This window comes from Microtus ochrogaster, chromosome 8, assembly GCF_000317375.1.
Source record: "Microtus ochrogaster isolate Prairie Vole_2 chromosome 8, MicOch1.0, whole genome shotgun sequence".
NCBI lineage: Eukaryota > Metazoa > Chordata > Mammalia > Rodentia > Cricetidae > Microtus > Microtus ochrogaster.
Window position 1 is genome coordinate 12746544 of NC_022015.1, and position 4909 is coordinate 12751452.

Consider the following 4909-nt stretch of genomic DNA (forward strand, 5'->3'; position numbering starts at 1 on the left):
TGGGAGGTCAGAGGCTGTGAAGTTCAAGGCTAGACAGAGAGGCCCAAGGCGCCACCCCAGCATCATCAGTCCGAGCTCTTGCAGAGTCTTGAATCACATTTTTGGACCCTCCTGTTCTCCATCTCCTTCTTTCTGCACATACTAACATACTGAATGACATTGACTGTTGAAGTCTACATAGTATCTAGTAAATGCCAGGTCCTATGCTAAGCACACTACATTCAAAGTTTCATGTAAGACTGACATTCTTATTTGTTAGGATCTATGATTGTGTGTCTAAAAGGTTGACTAACATGACTTAAAAAATTTTGCAACCTATTCAAGGGTACACAGCTCAGAAAGAATCATTCAAAATCAGTGGTCAGACTCTGGAGTCCTGAGCTTCCAATGTGAAAAGAGCCATTTCTGAGTTTGAGTCACTGGAGAGTTGCCCAGGGATCCTTCAGAAATTCAGCAGGGGTAGGCCCTTCTGGAAACTACTTTGCAGAACATACTTCTCACCTGCCCCCAGCTACTGACCTTTAAGTACCAATAGTAACCTTTCTTTCTAGAACATAAACTCCAGTATAGGTCAAAGGCAAATTCAGGACCCTTGCCTGCCAGTTCATCTCTGCTCAGCCTTCTACATGGCTTACACCTCCAGGGAGACAGTGACCACAAACTAGAGACACCAACTCTGCCTTCAAAGGCAACACATAAGCCTATGTGGGTTATGGAAATTGAGCAATTTTTCACTGAAAATCATCTGAAAACAAACTTTGGTGTCTTCAAAATTATATATTCACAGAACATTTCTGGACTCTGGGATAGGATTAGATGGCAATGATTAAATTGATGGTTAAGTGTGCAGAGTGTATAGATAAAATGAGTGTACTGAATTTTTCCCATAATATCTCTCTGAGGAGCTCTGGCAGCTGTAATTACTATCTGAGGCCAAAATTACAAGCCTGCTGATGTTTTAAGCAAAATACGTTGCAGCCTCTGCTGAATATTTAAGGAAAAGTTGGTCAGCCCCAGTACAGGCGTCCCCATAGGGCCAGCCAATGGAGGTGCAGAGCCTTAGAAAGGGGGTGCGTTGCCGTAGCTTGTCTGAATCCCTGCTCATCACTGTCACTGTGCACTGCTCTGCTCTCTCTTCCTTGCCACAGGAAACCTTTCCTCTCCTCTTTCTTTTTCCAGGAAGATTTCTCCGATCAGTTAATAGATATTACTGACACCGTGCTCTAGAGGCTGGACAGTAGAATCAACAAAGTGGGCAGGTGTAAGTCAACACAGTGATGGTGCTGGACCCCTTACATTGAGAAAGATCAGTGGCAGCAGACAATTCCAAGTCTGCTTCTTGCTGGTGACCCAGAGGTCAAATTAGATTCTCTGTCTGTATTTGGTCAGAACAGACAGGAATGACTGCCTCCAAAGATCCAGTGAGTCCAATTATGACCACATTCTTTTCAAAGGCTTACTTCTTGTTTGGATAGTTGTGCAAACCATTATGTGTTCATTCAACACCAACCACAGAAATCTGGAGATGAATTCTTCTGGTGTGTCTTTGAAAGCTAATATTGCTTCATCATTTTGAAGATTTTCACCATTTAATGCCTATCATCTTCACTTAAAATATCAGCCCTTGAAATTGGTTATTTATTCCACTTTAAATGCATATTTGGATTTGTTTGACTTTCCCCTAGCCTGCAGTTAGACTTATCACAACTACCCTCTTCCTTTAGCATCTGAAGAATTGTTTTCATGTATAAGACAATGTTTGATGTGCTAAATCAAAGACTAGGCAATTCCATGATACATAGAGCAGACATAGTACCTGTAACCCTACTGACCTGTGGCTTTTGGGTTATCCTGCTCTTGTCTTTGAATTCAGCAGCAATCTAATCTGAGACACCAGGAGCTTCATCTAGAAGTGAGTAGTTTAGGGTTAAGTGGACATACTACAGTTGGAAAGAGTACACATAAGCTGGACACTTGTCAGCACTTGTTCTTGTCAGCCCTACAGCCTCTCAGGCATTCAGCATTCTTGGAGTGCTTTCCATGGTCACAGGTTGTTCTTCTCTGTGATTTATTCATAGAATACCCCAAAATATGGGTCTGGACTTCTATCCTTGCCACATAGAACTCTTGCTAGGTGTGAATTGGACAGGATACAGCACAAGTTAACATCAGGAGTGTTATTAAACAAATTGTCTATATAACTATAGGGATGAAATCAGCATGTGTTTTAGTCTGGCATTGTCAGGTACCTGTTTATATACATTTGTTTTATTCAAAAAATGAATCTTAAATGCTATGAAAGAAGAAGGAAGCTATAATGAGCATAAATAGGACTAGAAGAATGCCAAGGACTTCCAACCCCATCCTCACAGGAGAAAAGGAGGTCAACTTCAAGTTTTCTCTTTCAAGTAAGGATGTTGGCCAGTGGAATGGTGAGAAGCTACAAAATAATGAACAAGTCTCAGCTTCCAAGGATACCCCAGCAGAATCCATTCGTACAATCCATTTCTGTTTGTCTCCTTTAGTGCAGCCATCTCTCTTCTTTATTCTTACTGGATCACATGTTTATTTCTCAGTGCACGATCCTTGTGTGATAGCAATTAGTCCTCAGTTTTTATTGGAAGAATGCATCCCTAAACCCAAGGTACTTGCACTGGTATTAATGGCCAGGGGAGGGCAGCAAATGGTAGCAGAGTGCATGATGGCAGCAGAGCTTCCCACCCTCAGTTTATCCCTCCCAGCTGTGTGCTTTTTTGTAGCTAGAAGCTTAGCATTGGGATTAAGGGTCCCATAAGTATGTTAACTATTTGCGGACATTGAGGGTACTAGGACTGGGAAAGTTCCTGATGAGTATCCATTGAATCTTAGTGTTGCAAAAGGGGAAACCACTTTAGTGAAAGGTGGAGAAGCCAGTGTCCAGTGCTGTGATTAAGATATTCAGGGAGTTGAAAGCCAGAATTCCACAGGAGGTAGGCTAGCATCACAGGCTTGGTTCTCTTCCACAGGCAGGGTAAGGGGATTTAGAGAAAAAAAAAGTTCTTGTCTTATACTTCCACCAGAGAAAAGAGCCAACAGCCATCAGGTGTCTCTGTTGTCTGGAAAGATTCCATGGGATCTGAAGGTATGGAAGGGCTTGGATCTTTTCCTTTCTTGGCACCCATGTTGGCTTGAGTCTCCTGGAATCCCATGATGGAGCCTCAGATTGAGGGTAAATTTTAAGTAGATAGGGGAGGGTCAGTTGGAAGGTTGGACAGGTCTTGCCAGGGAAGAAGATGGCGCTTTAAATGGTGTCTCAGAAGACAATTCATTTTCAGGGTTGGATTTTTGTGGCCCACATTGCTTCAACAACCAGCAAGTTCATGGACATGAAATTCAAACAGAAAGTCTGACAGGAGCTGAGGAGGTTTTCCCTGCTTCCTCTTGACTTAATGTCTCCAGTTGAAGCCACTCATCTGGAGACAAAACAAAGGAAAGACGTTCACCATCTTGGCATCATTCTTAGCTACTGAATTCACAACCCCTCAGCTTTTATCCACTCTCTAGACCCTCCAGTCAGACAATACATTTTCTCCTTGCTTAATCTATGTACTCATAGAATTTTTGTTGTTAACATCAAAAGTAACTGAATGGCTATATCTCATAGCAAAACCAAGTTGAAAACTTGTCAGATACCATGTCCTTAACAAAAGAAGACTTCCAGGATCTTTATTTTTTCCTCATAACTAGATGTCTCTTTGCACTAGGGTGATGGCTTGGTCTGGGAATTTAAATTCTTCCTGGATATTCCCTTATGGATATTTTCTGCTCAGCCCTACACTTCAGCTTATCAAAGAGTTTTCAACATCAGATGCACATCTCTCCAGGAAGTACTTCCCATTCACACATGTGTGTTTCTAAGTGGTCTGCTGGCCTGCAGGCTTCCTGGACATCAGTGATGCCTACAAGGATGAACTACTGTCCTGGGACATTCTGCCTATTCTCTCTGAAGGACACATTCATACATATTTCAAATAGACAAGCTTCCCAACTTTTCTCTTGAGATTTACTGGACACTTCTTATTTTAAGTTTCCTTTTTTCCCATATCCAACTTAATGCCATTCATACCAAATGGTATCATGAGTTATTTGATTCTGTTGGCTCCCTATCTTCTAATATCAAGTTTTAATTTTAATGAAGTCAGCTCATTAATCTCTGAGAAACACAGACCCATGTCTTTGTAAAATGATTTGTGTTCTTGGGTAGAAAATAATTCTTTTTTTTGGATGTATGATGGTTTTTATTTACAACTTTATTGGCAAAAAGGGGAGAACTTTAAACAGCTTTAGTACAGGGCATTGTGGCTGACCCTGTCAGGTTGAACAAGTCCCATCTCAGCGTCCATCTAACTGTCCAGATGTGCAATACTGAACCTGCACATGCAGTTTCCTTTATCAAGTATAGCACTCACCTTTCAGGCAGTCTTTAAAACATATAAATACAAAGGAAAGGAAACCACTCATTAAAAACTGCATCAAATGGAAAGTATTTTAAGTATGACTTTGTTGTTCCTGGAAATAACACATGCCCAGTGAAACCAAAAGCTGGAGAAGCAGTTACACTTCCTACGGGAGAGGACAGTGACAACAACAACTATCTTCTGTAATGACCATTTTCAATTTATCATCAACTACTCTGAACTTACTAGGAGATGTAGTCAAAGTCAGAAGAGAAGACGCAGGGAGAGTATTCCTTTGTGGAGGACAGTATCCCTCCAGAATCATCACAGGAAATAAACATCCTGTTGATTCTAGGTGGCAAAATAATTAACGTAGTCAATTTCGATTACGGCTGATCATGTTGAGCTGACCTAATTTTCTTCCTTGCCTTGTTTGGTGTCATTCTTCCAGATCAAGTGTGTTTAATTCTTCT

At 41.3% G+C, this 4909-nt stretch overlaps 1 pseudogene; it reads right to left on the reverse strand.

The window, feature by feature from the left end:
- Positions 1-3372: 3372 nt before the first annotated feature.
- LOC101990025 overlaps positions 3373-4909 on the reverse strand; it is a 34224-nt pseudogene continuing 32687 nt past the window's right edge.